The 16,012-nt window shown below is 36.2% G+C and overlaps 1 long non-coding RNA gene across 1 annotated transcript; it reads right to left on the bottom strand.

Moving 5' to 3' along the window:
• Window positions 1-1,471: 1,471 nt before the first annotated feature.
• Window positions 1,472-3,236, bottom strand: LOC131279212 (uncharacterized). The gene is made up of 2 exons (XR_009186592.1): window positions 2,274-3,236; window positions 1,472-2,156 (listed from the first exon to the last, which is right to left on the bottom strand). It is a non-coding gene; the product is annotated as an uncharacterized lncRNA (long non-coding RNA).
• Window positions 3,237-16,012: the final 12,776 nt, after the last annotated feature.

The following is a 16,012-nucleotide window of genomic DNA, read 5'->3' as shown; positions in this document are numbered from 1 at the left end:
TCAGGTGTTAGAAATTCATAATCCTAGCCCTAAAGTCAACTTGTTGCATGGCCTTATGATGGTTATCTAACCTCTCTGATCTTTGTTTTCCTCAACCTTTAAGTAAAATATAATAAAGCCCATCATGGGGACTTTCATGAATATTAAAGTTATGAAAAAAGCCTAGCTTGGTGTCTGATGCAGAGTAACTGCCCATAATAAATTTGTTGTTAAGATGGTGCATAATAAGAAATGCTAAAACAAATAAATTAATTAAAGACTCTAAATTGTGAAAACTGAATTATCAAATTTCTGGCTGAGAAGGTCAATATTTAAGGAGAACCTGCGAGCAACATTTCAATTTTATTGTTGTGTGCGCCTTCCCCAAATGCAGTTGGTATAATGGGTCTATACTTCGGCCTGACTATACTATACCTTTGTAATTAGTTTGGAAAGTATAAGGCATTAGGTGATTTTTTTCATGCGCATAGAGGGCTGGATGGAAATGTTAAATATCCATTTTAAATGCATGATGAACTCTAAGTGTGAGCATCCCTTTCCTATCCAAAATATATTCTTTTGTGCAATTATTAATTTAAGATTCTTTTTCCCTGCTTAATATGCAAAATGTACTGTGACAAAAGGTAGCCCCAGGCAGGAAAAAATAATGGCCAGAATTGCTCATTACAATTAGAATGAAATAATGCTTTCTAGAAAACAATGTTTTCTTTGGGTTTCCCTATCCTGATAGGAAACTGTGAAAATTGAAGCTCTATTGAATTCATCCTTTCGTTTCACTTCAAATGCATTCCTGACAGCCATTTAAAAAGTCTTTCTCCAAACTGAAATTAATATTTTCCAGACTGGTTTTGAGAATAGCAGCTTGTTTGCCTGATTCACTAGCAACCAACCCAATAATAACTATCACTGCATAACAAAGCCAATGGGGGCATGTGGGGCCAGAGGGGGGATGGTGATAAATAATCCTGACTCCTGGTTTATTTCTCTTGGCCCGTCAAGCAATAACACTGCTTTTGTACTTCAGTCAATTCCAATTGTTCTACTCTGTCTCCATGCAGTGTCTTTTCGTTAAGATGACAAATTCCTTTGCAAAATGTCTTCTCTTCCTTTTAGCAAACCAGGATGATGCTATGTGCTCTGCAGCTCTGGCTCATGTTCCAGAACCCGATGTGGTTACTTCCTACTCTGTCTCCTCAGGATAGAGGAAGGGCTGTTTTGGTCAAGTTAAGGCCACGTTGTGTGACTGGCATATTGTCAACATTTTGCTTGAGAATTATATCTGTCATGCTGGATTATACAACAGCTTATGAATGTGTTTTGAAATTATTTAGTTCGAAGGGACTTTATTGCAGCATCTGTCACCCAGCAAAAAACAATTTCTCCTGTGCATTGTTCAGACAACTTTCCTCATATTGTTGTAGAAGTCAAAGAGGTTCAATTATTTGCATATAGAAAGGCCAGGACTCAGGAATAATTTTTGGGAAGGAAATATGATTTATTTATGACCGGCTGGGCTCAGAGCTTCTCATTCCAAAATCCAAGGCCGAACAAGATTTTTGAATTCCTTTTATACAGAGGAAGGGCCAAATGGTTCTTTGTTTCAGTGCTCAATAAGCTTGAATTAGCATATATCTTCCACATCCTAGGTAAGCTTTTAGCATGGACTTCATACATTCTAGATAAGCTTTTGCACATTTTGGCTCGCATTTTCCCTGAATATTTAAAGTTTATAGAGTTTGCATTGCTAAACTGTCTCTCCAGGGACTGGAGTTGTTGTCATGGTTACCAAGGGCAGGGCTGCAGTTCTCACTGTCCCAAACGCACTGCTCAGAAAACATACACTTCAGGTTATCAATGAAAATATGAACAGCCCCCCACCTATAGCCTACATCATTCCCCCTTTATGCCGAAGCTTAGTAAGCTAAGCTTCGGCATAATTATTGTTGGAGGTATGAAGTGGGTGTCTGTTTTGATTGATTACTCCACTTATCAATTTTCAGTGAGGATCTAAAGATGAAGTTCCTGGGTAGCACCCAGGGTTTATCCTGTTTTTAGAAGTTTACATCCTGGACAGTAGAATCCTGGGTGAGGACCCCCTGCAGTCATCCCGGGGCCACCGGTGCTCACGTGGATTTCCAGTCAGGCTCCAGATCCATCTGTGAATTTAATTTTGCCCTTAAAGGTGTTTACACCTTTAATCTTAAAGGGGTGCTGAAGGGAAATGATTTCTTTTCTGTAACTACTTCCTGCTGACCATGGGTTGTAGTCATTACCTAGCAAGGTGTAAAAACTTTATTTTATTTTGACTGGAGGAAGATGGAGCTGGCATTCTGTACAAAGCTGGATGAAGTTTTCTTACGGTTAATAAGATGTTTATTCTGAAAGAAACAAACTTAATTAAAATTTTGGAATACCCGGTTTTAAAAGAGGACATTAGATTACAGAGGTAGACAAGGTTAGGTGCCTATAAAGATGGCACCCTTTTTAAAAAGTTGGTGGGAACAGTATATATATATATATATATTTTTTTTTTTTTAAGTTATTTATTTTCAGAAAGAAATTGCAACAGATACTTAGCTTTGTTTTGAAAACGCATTTCAGGCTGTTTAATGATTGGCACTCATGTGCTCTGTCAGATGCTCCTGGTGAACTGGCACCTTTTGGGCAGTTGATTTCATTCAGGATTACTGCACCAAGTTGGAAATTCTTTAGTTTTTAGCTGTGGGAGTGATCAGAACTACAGAATAAAGTTTTTTTACATTTTGGTTTTTAATTGTACAATTTCTGGTAATTTTGGCTGTTCAATAGGTGACTCATTATTAGCAAGAAAGCCTCATTTTTGCTACACTGTAGAGTACAGTAGAATAGTAGGTTGGCTGAGCTTGGTACCAATTAACTGGCTACCTGCAAGCCACTGGTGGCCCCATTGTTTTTCAGCTAAGACCACCACCTTATTTTATAGACATGTTTATTAACAATTTAGAAAATGCAGTTACCAGGAATTTAACATGTTTAATATATTTTTCTACCTGATCCAGAATAGAAAAGATAACGTTATAATAATTAGGTATATATTTAGTACAGGATAAAAGTACAGGACTTAATATTAATTAATGTATTACTTAATGCATAAGGATTCTGAGTTGCAATTAATAGTTTTAAGTTTTAGGTTTGTAATACTTTACATGTTATCTCTCCATGGGAGCAGGCCATAATGCCAACTGTGTTTAAGTTTTACTTACAGTATCCTGGTAATCATGGCTCCACTTAGCATGTTCTTCACACAGTGAGAAAGTCGCAGCATCGTTGATCCTAGAGAGAGTTTCCAGTATTCCACCAGACTGGTGCATAGTGCTCTCTGGCACTATGGAAGAGTGCCAGTCTGGAGGCGATATCCATTGTATGCTTGGGTGTACTGAGTTATCCTTGGCTGTACTGAGTTATCCTTGGCTGCTGCAGGAGCTTGAAACTGCAACGTAGTTTCCATTGACTTCAGGAGCATAACAAGAAGCTGATACAGCAAATATTTCCATTTGAGGGGTCAGTGACCAGCCTTGCCAATAACTCACATGCAGAGGCAACCTGTAATGTATTCAAGGCCTGGTTTGAATGCACAAGAGAGTTTGACAATGTTAAAGTTTATTCCTTGATTTTATATATTTCAAACATTTTAATGCAACTCATCATATATCAGATGATTTTGTTTCCTTATACAGTTTTACCATGAAGATAATAGTAGGTATTTTACTTAGTAATATAGGGGAGAAAAACTATTTTTCATTGTTAAAATGAAAATGGAAGATTCCCAGTAGAATCAAGATAACTTTTCATTACTATTTACTTAAATATGTGCCTTGTGGTGACTTTCAGACAGGTTTTATTACCACGAAGTTACTTTTTGCCATCAATTACCAATCCAGGTTTTTAGTTAACAATGAATTCTAGACCCATTTAAATGTTTCAGTTTGGAAGATGTTTTTACAAACTTTTCACAATTAATCACAACCACATAGACTAGTTAACTTACACATAAATAAATTTATTAAATTACAATTACCAACCAAAGAAGTTTATTAATTTAAGAGAGCATATCTACAATTTTCTTCTTTAGCTTAATTTCATTAACATGAAATTACAATTTTCATTACTCCAAAGATTTTGCACATATAATGTTAATTGACTTAATGGGTAATTTATAAACTAAGGGAGATTACACCCAAGCTAAATAAAACTGAAATCATTATAGTCTATGCAAGGAACGCTCTCCCCCCTTTCCCTACAGGAAGCCAAAACCTCTTTTCTTTGTTTAAGTTCTGAAACTGTGAATAATTTTAAAAGCATACTGACTACCAGGTTCTGAAACACATTACAATCACATAATTTGTTTAATCATAATCCAGGAAAGATCTCTCCATAGCTTTTATGGACCTTCCTTTACTTACTGAAATTTGGCAATGGAACCACTAACCACCCTTATTTTAAGGCTGTCAAAAGGTTTAAACTGGGGACTTACAGGGCAAACTGATTCTTAATTCCCCATCCTAGTAGAGGGGTTTAATCTGCCACACCTAGTCCCACCCTCAAAACTCTTGTAAAGAGAAGACCCTTTCCCAATAGTTCCTATAATCTGATTTCTATATGACCTTTCTATCCTGCTCAGTCTAATTTGGGCTCCAGGAATATTTATTTACATATATAACTGCATATTTAACTAACAATTTGAATAGAGCTCTTTTAAGAATTTTCATTTGTTAATTTGATATTATTATCCCAGTGTATAACAATATACACTGAGCAAATAGGCAGACACGAATAGAGTTAGACACAGAAACACAACTCATTGATGTTACTTATAATTTGCATTATTTTATACACCATTTAGTCTAATTTGGGTTTTAGAAATATATATATATATTACTTATATAACTGCATATTTAATCCCAACAATTTGAGCAAATAGGTAGACATGAATAGTGTGACATAGAAACACAACTTACTCAAAACTTTCATTTTTTATAGAACAAGTGTGACTGCAAAATAATTGAAGATTTCTAAAAGGTGTTTTCTTAATTTGGCCTATAACTATGCAGTTTTACATGAGAATTTTGCTCCTTAACTAATGGCTTATAACCAAAATGTTCCCAATGCTTTAACACAATTTTCTTTTGTTTCAGATCTTTATATTTTACTTTGAATTTAGCAGAATATTGGATGAGCAACAAGACTAATTCTATGTATATTTACCGAGGCTATCAAAGCCTCAGGGAAACTGGTTTCTCTCATGAATTACCACTCATGGGAACCCTGACGGTCAAGGCAGGGGGCCTCCTTTCTTTTTTTAGTCCTTGGAGATGAAAAACTCCAGTGGACGTTTAACCTCGAGGGCTAAGAAGTCTACCAGGCAGCAATTTAGTTCCCACTTGGAATCATGAGCGAAAGCAGGGTTATTAATATCAGTAGGACAGGAGACAGGGATGTCCCACATTTAGGTCCGTGGTTCAAACCCCGGGCCTCCTTGACCCGTGTGGAGCTGGCCCATGCGCAGTGCTGATGTGCGCAAGGAGTGCTGTGCCACGCAAGGGTGTCCCCCACGTAGGGGAGCCCCACGCGCAAGGAGTGCGCCCCGTAAGGAGAGCCGCCCAGCACGAAAGAAAGTGCAGCCTGTCCAGGAATGGTGCCGCACACACGGAGAGCCAACACAGCAAGATGACACAACAAAAAGAGACACAGATTCCCCATGCCACTGATAAGGATAAAAGTGGTCACAGAAGAACACACAGAGAATGGACACAGAGAGCAGACAACTGGGGGGGGAGGGGAAGGGGAGAGAAATTAAAAAATAAATAAAATTTATAGAGTTTGTGTTGCTAAACTGTCTCTCTGGGACTGGAGTTGTCATGGTTACCAAGGGCAGGCTATAGTTCTCACTGTCCCAAACACACCACTCAGAAAACGTACAGCTCAGGTTAGCTACAAAAATATGAACAGCCACCCCCGCCCCCGCATAGCCTACATCAATATTAATCAAGAGACTAAATTATACATTAATTTTTAAAAATTTTTCTGAATACATAAGGTATGCTCTTATGACACCATTTAATCAAAAGTACCCATAATTAAAATGAATAATAATAATAAAGCTAACATTTGTTGAGCTCCTACAATGTGCCAGCTCCTGTCCTAAGTGCTTTATTAGAGTTTAATATAGGAACAAGTTTCCAAATTATTGAAGATGTCCAAAATAGAGGAAGCTGAATTTGTTCAGCAAGGGACAAGCTTTCAAAGTATTTAATATAATGTATTAAATAATGTACAAACACTGAATACATTCTCTTGAGAAATAGTTCCACCTAACTTTGAAGAAGACAGTAACAAAAACCCCTCTCAATTTGATGGAAACTTTAAGGTGGGGTAATGCTTAGAACTGTTACTTTGGCTTGCTGAACTGAGAAGATTTTAAGAAAGCAGGTCAGGGTGTTTAGATAAAAACTGTAGGTGATTAAAAGTGGCTGGTGTTGAGTCCTCAATTCTAGGAAATCCCTCCCCCTTCAGAGCGTCAGTGTTCTCTTGATGTGCGTGATTCTTTTTTTTTTCCTCACTATGTAGTTGGTTTTACTGCAATGAACTCTACCAGTAACCTTTTGTGTCCTAGATAATTGGCTGCATGGAGCTCAGGGTGTACTGCTGCCATCCACCGATTTCCGGGGGAGCCAGCCAGTTTCAAATCTGCCAGTTCCTAGCTTTCCAGCCCCGAGTATATTTCACTAATCCTTTTGTGCCTCCATTATGCCATTTGTATAATGAGGATGATAATGATAGTATTTATCTCATAAGGTTATTGTGACCACTAAATACCTTAATGTATATAAAGTACTTAGAAAGGTGCCCAGCATTTGGCTCTTTGAGTCATGAAATACACCTCTTATTTATTTCCTGACTGACCTGATTTTCCTTGGTTTCTGTTTCGGCTTGGCCTCTTCATTTATCAGGGACGACAACATAAACCATGGCTAGGGCTTTTTAATGCATCCAACAGCCAAAAACATTTGGGAACTGGAATATAAATACAGCCATCATTTTGCCTCCAGAACCATTTACCCTGAAATTAAAATAACCCTATTGACTCTATAGAGTCCATTATTTACTTTTTTATGTTTAACAACTGTTTTAAAAGATAAGTTGGACAAGTAGTTCTGGGTGAGATAACCAGGCAGAGAAATACTGAGTACAGGAAAAAGGACAGAGCTGGCCTGAATATTTCAAATTGGGGGAAAAAATGGTGTAATGGGATTGGTCCATTTTTAAGCCTTTCATTGCTGAAGTTTTGATGGCAATAGTTCCAACCAGATTTGGGAACAGCAGAGTTGTCTCAATGACAGAATCAGAAAAGCAGGAGAGATATTGAAGGCTACATGTTAAACATGGCAAACAATTTGTAACATAATTCCTCCAGGCATTGAATCCATGGCCTGCATATACCCACTAATAGTAAATTAATAGACTTTGAATCCTGCATGAAACCCACACTGACTGACTTCCCTCCCTTGAAACTGACTCATATAGTCTTCTATTTGTCCATAACACCTTGTGACAACCTTCAATAACACACTGTTTTATTCTATTATGATTATCTACTTACATCTATGGTCTTTCATATTGGGCAGTAAGAGAAGTTTCTTGGGAGCATGAACTATGACTTGCTAATTATAGCATGTGCTCAGTAAATATTTGTAGAGTAGAGACTACGTGTTGCCTTGTCTCTTTTCAATCTTATGCCCTTGCATATAGCTTAGAGGGCAAAGGTTTCTAGTTAAGGAGACAAATTGTCATTAGCAATTTTAATCAACAGGAGACTTCAGAAAAGTGTTCATACAAGCTATTATTTAATATGACTCGGTTTAAATGGCTACCAAAACTGGAATTTGAGTGGGCAAGAACTTCACATGGATTCTGTGATTTTTCTACATAGACTTTAGGGTGATGCCCAGAAAGAATGGCTGACCCTTAATGCCTATGTAATACTGTTGAATAAATTTAGGAGCTCCTTATAAGTAAGGCACTGGGCTAATTTTCTATTTCTCTATGTTGCATTGAGAGCTTCTCAGATGTTTCAACATAAGTACCTTTGTCCTTTAAGGGACTTGGTCTCTTGAAAGCCCATTGATCATTTCCATCTTCTACCCTCAACAGGGGGTATACATTAAAAAGCTTCCTCCACAAAGGAAGCCCCATTCTCCGGCTCCTTTCTTCACTGACTCACATCAAATCTGCTCTCATTATACAGATGTTCTGGTAATTGAGAGCAGAGAAAGGCATCCTGTGGTGGGCAGGCAAGCAGAAGAGAATGAGATGGCCACATTCACACAAGATACACTCCTTTTGCTTCAAATGCAATCATCTTTGCAATGAACCTTTATGTATTAGCATAAAGGAAACTTGAAAAGACTGCTTTTAATAGATGCAGATTCTCAGGGTGAACTCCTCTTTCAGGACACCTTGGCTGGAGCAGCTGAGTAGCTTCTGGGAGCAGATTGAGGATATGATGGTTTCCCGTTTCTACAGTAATGCACTAGGGAGTGCTTGATGCAAGTTTGTTTATTGAGGCCTGAAACTCATGCCAAGATGAAAGTTCTTGGTGTTCTTGGTATGAAGAGAATTATTTATTCTCAGGGACTAAACAATACATAGAAAGCATGCTGTAAGTTGCACTGTAATCAAAGCAACAATGGCAATTATTAGGAAGAAGGTAACCATAGTGGTGACTAAAAAGCATTTGGAATGCTTTTACAAATGTGTTCCATATTGAATGAAAAACAAACCAGTCCAAGACAATCTCACAATCAATATTGAAAATACTTAATTAGCAGAAACTAAGACTAGTATGAAGAAAAGAGAAACTAAAATCAACACATCATGGTTATTCAAGGCAGAAGAGTGTAATTGTTGAAAGAACCAGACTTCCTGGGTCTTAATTCTGGATCTTTTATTTATTATCTCTCAGCAATAATACTTCTCTGGGTCTCAGCTTCTTTACCTGAAAACGGGGATGATAGTAATAGCCCTTATCTAGTTGGTTGTTATTAAGATTATATGAGGAATATGGTGTCAGAATAGGTAGGTAGGGTTCAGCTCTCTCACAAAAACAATGGAGGAAGGGCAAAAAGCTGTCCAAGGGAACTTTTTTGGGGATGTACAGACCAGGATAGTGTTGCTCACACTCCAGGAGGGATAAGGACAGAAAGCCAAAGAAGCTGAATTGAGAACCATGAGTTATTAATCCCTGAAGCTGGTAATGGCACTATCTCCCACCCTTAAGGCAAACAACCTGGATAAAACCCAGGGCCACTGCAGTCAACTAAGTGGGGAATAGACATCTTCCTACCTGGGAGGATGGAGGGTATGGTAGAGGGCAGAGAATGGTTTCTCTTTGATGAATTTGGCCAGCAAAGCCTGCTTTGAATCTTAGATCTGGCCAGACCAGAATCATTGTCAAGTGGAGGTTGAAAGAATTACCTCTGTGGGAAGGTTCTCTGATAAGTGCCATCTGCTTGCCACCTGGGAAAATGCCAGGAAGAAAACCACTCTGTGATGTCTCTTATCCCAAACTCTTGGGAGTGAATCTATGCCCCATTAGAGAGTCCCTGGCCCTATTTTGATAATTTCAGCTGGGAAATTTTAAAGACTCAGAATAAATTGAACCAAAAATCAAAAGAGAGCCATGAAATAAAAGAGATAGGTAAGAGGGAGCAATTGACCATCACAGTAAATTCACCAACATAATCAGAAACCTAAACCATCAGCAAAAAATTACAAGTCATACTAAGAAATATGAAGAGATGACCCAGCCAAAGAAACAAACCAAAAAACCAAAAATTCTTTTGAGACACAGGATTTAAGATAACTAATCAATGATAATCACACAAATCTCCTAAATCAATTCAAGGAGTTGAAGAAAAGCATGACCAAAGAGATAAAGAATATTAAGACACTGGCTAAACATAAAGAAGAATTTGAAGTGCTGTAAAGAAAAGTAACAGAGCTTATGGGAATGAAAGGTACAATGAATGAGATTAAGTACACATTAGAGGCATATAACAATAGATTTGAATTGATGAAAGACCGAATTAGTGAAATCAAGGACAGAACATCTGAATTTGAAAAGACAGGAGAAGAGAATGATAAAAGATTGGAAAAAATTTAACAAGGTCTCAGGGAACTGAATGGCAATGCAAAATACACAAACATACATATTATCAGTGTACCAGAAACTGAAGAGACTAAGAGAATAATAAAGAAGCAGAAAGAATATTTGAGGAAGTAATTCCTGAAAGTTTCCCAACCCTTACGAAAGATGTAAATATCAATATCTAAGAAGGACAATGCACCCCAAACAGAATAAATCCAAATAAACTTATTCTGAGACAACTACTATGCAGAAGGACAAATACCAGAGATGAAGAGCAGATTATGAAAGCAGCAAGAGAAAATAAATGCATCACATGCAAGAGAACCTCAATAAGACTAAGTACCAATCTCTCATCACAAACTATGGAGGCAAGAAGAAAGTGCTATGATGTACTTAGGTACTGACAGAGAAAAACTGCCAACCATGAATTCTTTATTAACGACCTTCAAAAATGAGGATGAGTGTAAAGTCTTCTCAGATGAACAAAAACTGAGAGAGTATATTACCAAAAGACCAGATTTATAAGAGATACTAAAAGAAGTGCTGTGAAGGACAAGAGACTTGGGGAAGAGTGTAGAAATTAAGATTATTAGGAAAGGTAACTTACAGTGTAAAAAGACAAACAATATTAAGATATGACAACAGAATGCCAAAAGATAAAATGGATGAAATATGTAATGCTCTTACAGTAATAACATTGAATGTTAATGGATTGAATTCCCCAATCAAAAGATAGAATGAGAGAATGGATTTTAAAAATAAGTCATCTATATGCTATCTACAAGAGACTCACCTCAGACATGAGAACACAGCCTGGTTGAAAGTGAAAGGCTAGAAAATGATATTCATTGCAAATAGTAATAAAAAAAGATCTGGAGTAATGATACTAATGTTGGACAAAATCGATTTTAAATGCTAAACTGCTATAAGAAGTGAAAAAGGTCATTATATATTAATAAAAGGGGCAATTCACCAAGAAGAAATAACTATAATAAATATTCATGCACCTACCCTGGTCACCCCAAGATACATGTGGCACACATTGGCAAAACTGAAGGGAGAAAAAGACATCTCTACAAAAACAGTTGGAGACACAGTATACCACTCTCAGCATTGGATAGAACATCTGGACAGAGGATAAATAAGGAAGTAGAGAGCTTGAATAATATGATAAATGAACTAGATCTAACACATTTATAGAGCATTATACCCCACAACAGCAGGATATACATTCTTCTCAAGTATTCATAGATCCTTCTCCAGGATAGACTATATGTTGGGTCACAAGACAGGTCTCAATAAATGTTAAAAGACTGAAATTATACAAAGCAGTTTCTCTGATCATAATGGAATGAAGCTGTTAATCAATAATGGATGAGAAAAGGGAAAATTTGCAAATATATGGAGATTAAACAATACCCTCTAATAATGAGTGGGTCAAAGAAGAAATTGCAAGAGAATTCAGGAAGTATCTTGAGACGAATGAAAATGAGAATGCAGTGTATCAAAACCCATGGGATTCAACAAAGACAGTGCTGAGAGGGAAACATAGCTCTCAATGCTCACTTTAAAAAATAAAGAAAAAGCTGAAATCAATGATCTAACTGCACACCTGGAGAAACTAGAAAAAGAACAGCAAACTAATCCCAAACAAAGGAAAGAAATAAAGATCAAAGCAGAATAAATGAAAGTGAGAACAACAACAAAAACAAAACAACAGAGAAAATCAACAAATCAGCAAATTGGATCTTTGAGAGGATCAACAAACTCCTAGCTAGACTGACAAAGAAAAAAAGAGAGAAGATTTAAATAAATAAAATCAGAAATGAGAGGGGGGACATTACCACTGACACTGCCAAAACAAGAGAGATTGTAAGTGAATACTATAAACAACTGTATGCCTACAAACTAGAAAACATACAAGAAATAGACAAATTCCTAGAAACACACAAACAACCTACACTGACCCTGAAGGAACAGAAGACCTCAACAAGCCAATCGCAAGTGAATAGACTGAAGCTGTTGTCAAAGACTTTTAAAGAAGTAAAGTCCAGGACCAGATGGCTTCACAGGTAAATTCTACCAACCATTCAAAGATTAATACCACTTGTGCTCAAGCTCCTCTAAAAACTTGAACAGGAAGGAACACTACCAAACTCATTCTATGAAGAAATCATCACCCTAATACCAAAACCAGGTAAACATTCTAGAAAAAAAGAAAATTACAGACCAATTTCTCTAATGAACATAGATGGAAAAATCCTCAACAAAATCTTGCAAACCAAATCCAAAAGCGCATTAAAAGAATTAAGTATCACAATCAAATAGGTTTTATCCCAGGTATGCAAAGATGATTTGGCACAAGAAAATCAATTAGTATAATAATCCACATTGATAAATTGAAAAAGAAAAATGAGGTGATCCTCTTGATTGATGCAGAATTGGCTTTTGAAATTATATCATCCTTTCTTGATGAAAACAATCTAAGAGATAGGAAAAGAAGGTAGCTTTCTCAACAAGATAAAATGCATATATGAAAAACCCACAGCTCACATTGTACTCAATGATGAAAGACTGAAAGCTTTCCTTCTGAGATCAGGAACAAGACAAGGATGCCCACTGTCACCACTATTATTCAATATTATGCTAGAAGTTCTAGCTAGAGCAATTAGGCAAGGTAAAGAAATAAAAGGCACCCAAATGAGAAAGGAGAAAGTAAAACTTTTGCTGTTCATTAATGATCTGATCCTATACCTAGAAAATCCTGAAAATTTCATAGCAAATTTACTAGAACTAATAGATTGAATCAGTAAAGTGGCAGAATACAAGATTAATATGCAGATTGAGGAGGAAGTCAGAAATAAAATTCCATTTATAATAACAACTGAAAGAATAAGATATTTTGGAATAAACTTAACCAAGGACATAAAGGACCTATATTCAGAAAATTATAAAACACTGCTAAAAGAAGATCTAAATAAATAGGACATTCTGTGTTCATGGATTGCAAGACAACTATCATTTAGACATCATTTCTACCAAAACTGACTTACAAGTTCAATTCAATCCCAATAAAATTCCCAAAAGCCTCTTTTGCAGAAATGGAAAAGCAAATTATCAAATTTATGTGGAAGGGTAAGGGACCGTGAATAGCCAAAAGTGTCTTATAAAAAAAGAATGAAGTTGGAGGCATAAAGATAGACATACTGCCTAATGGAATCCAACTGAGAACTCAGAAATAGATCCTTATATCTACAATCTAGTGATTTTTGACAAGGCGCTCAAGCCCAGATAGTTGGGCCAGAACAATCTATTCAACAAATGGTGCTGGGAGAATGGGATATCCATATCCAAAAGAAAGAAAGAGGATCCCTATTTTACCTTGTACAAAAATTAATTTGAAATGGATCAAGGACCTAAATATAAAAGCTACAACCACAAAACTCTTAGAAGAAAATGTAGGGAAATATCTTAAAGATATTGTGATAGGTAGTAGTTCTTTAACCTTACATCCAAAGCACAAAGAAAGAAAAAACAAATAAATGGGACCTCCTTAAAATTAAACACTTTCATTCTTCAAAAGGCTTTGTTAAGAAAGTAAAAAGCCAGCCTACTCAAGGGGAGAAAATATTTGGAAACCACACGTCCGACAAGGGTTTGATATCCTTGTTATATAAAGAGATCATGCAACTCGATGATAAAATATAAGCAACCCAATTTAAAAAATGGGTAAAAGACTTGAATAGATATTTCTCCAAAGAGGAAATACAAATAGCCACAAAGCATGTGAAAACATGCTCAACATCACTAGCTATTAGTGAAATGCAGGTCAAAATTATGAGATATCATTTCACACTTTATAGAATGGCTGTCATTATAAAAACAGCTACAATTGCTGGAGAGGATGTGGAGAAATAGGAACACTCCTTCACTGTAGTTGGGAATGTAGAGTGGTGCAGCCTCTGTGGAAAACAGTTTGGCAGTACCTCAAGAAACTAAATATAGAACTCTTGCATAATCTAGCAGTCCCATTACTAGAAATATATTCAGAAGAACTGAAAGCAAGGACACAAACTGACATTTGCACACAGATGTTCACAGCAGCATTATTCACAATTGGCAAAATATGGAACCAGCCCAACTGTCCATCAACTGACAAACAAAATGTTGTATATACATACCATGAAATACTATTCTGCTGTAAAAAGAAATGCAATTGATTTATTCATACGACAACATGAATAAACTTTGAAGATATTATGTTGAGTGAAATAAGTAAGACACAAAAGGACAAACAGTGTATAGTCTCACTAATGCAAACTAAATAAAAAGAGTAAGCTCATGGGGGAAACACTAGACTATAGGGTACTAAGAACAAGAATGGAGGTTGAGAATGGGAACTGATGCTCAGTGTATGCAGCTTCCACATTAAAAGTGTGGAAATGAATAGAGTTGATGGTTACATAGTATAGTGAGTTTTTACTAACACTGCTGATTTATAAATGTAATTGTGGTTGAAAGGGATAGTCTGTGGATATAAATGTCAATTGAAAGGAAACTAGAGAATAATCTAGGCCTCTAGGATATGTCTAGCGTAGTAATTTTGGTGGTGGATGAAGCTTGTGGTCAATAGTCTAAATGTAAGAGTGTTCTTTTATAAAATGTAAAGAATATGGTGATACATGGAGAAATTATAGCTAATGTAACTTATGGCTAATAGTTAACAGTAATATTGTAATATTTTTGCAACAATGGCAAAGAAGATATATATTCTAAGAGACAACTAACTATAGGGAGGTATTAAGGGTATGGGATTTTTCCTTTTGGAGTAATGAAAACATTCGAAAATTGTCTGAGGGATGACAGCACAACACTGTGATGAAAATAAAAGCCATCGAGTGCTCTTTGATTGGACTGTACAAAACATGCAGCTTTATAACACAGGGAATCCAGTGGTGGAAAATGGACTGTGGTTAATGGACAAATACAAGAACATTGTCTTATGAACTATACCAAATGTATAATACTAAAACAGGGTGTTAATAATTGGGTGAATTAGAGAAAACAAAAAAACCAAAAGTAAGATGTGGGCTATAGTTAGCAGTAATATTATGACAAAGCTCTTTCAAAGTTTGTAGCAAATGTTTCACAACCATGAAATGTGTTGGTAGTGGGGTGATGTATGGGAGCCCTGTGTGATGATCTGCGTGTTTGTTTTGTAAGTTTACAACTTTTACTATACGCTTACTGTTTTTTATGTATTATAAATAAAAAGTCATCCAATACTTCCTCAGTATTTTACCTTATGTTCGCTGGGAGTGAAAGGCTCTCCTAAATCTAAGGACTTTTTAAATACTTTATTAAATTATTTATTAACTTATTGTTTAATTTTTTGATACTATGGATATGTAGAAGGTCAGATAGAATAAGGACTTTGATCCAAAGGAACTGATAGTCTGTTTGGGGAAGCAGGAAATAAAGACATAACAGGGTGAACATTCATAGCAAGGGCAGCATAATTTGTATAATAATAACAAGTAAAACATGTAGTATATAAGATTAGTTTCTGAATGGGCTCTCAGACAATAATTGTGACAGAGCTAAGAGGAGGTTCTGCACCATTAAGTAAGACTTATTTAAGGAATGTCCTGTAAACATAAATTTTTACCTGAAGCAGCTAGGTTTCTATCAGAAAGTAATTTACATAGTGAAGATAATGGAAGTCATTCTTCTGAATGCATATTATACTCTGTCTCTATTTAAGTTGCTTTTTACTAAGGAGCATGCATTATTTCGGTCATTCACTCATTCATGGCCAATGAAATA

The sequence above is a fragment of the Dasypus novemcinctus genome, chromosome 7 (assembly GCF_030445035.2).
Source record: "Dasypus novemcinctus isolate mDasNov1 chromosome 7, mDasNov1.1.hap2, whole genome shotgun sequence".
Lineage (NCBI taxonomy): Eukaryota > Metazoa > Chordata > Mammalia > Cingulata > Dasypodidae > Dasypus > Dasypus novemcinctus.
The sequence above is the reverse complement of the archived record's forward strand: the minus strand, read 5'-3'. Positions and strand labels throughout refer to the sequence as shown.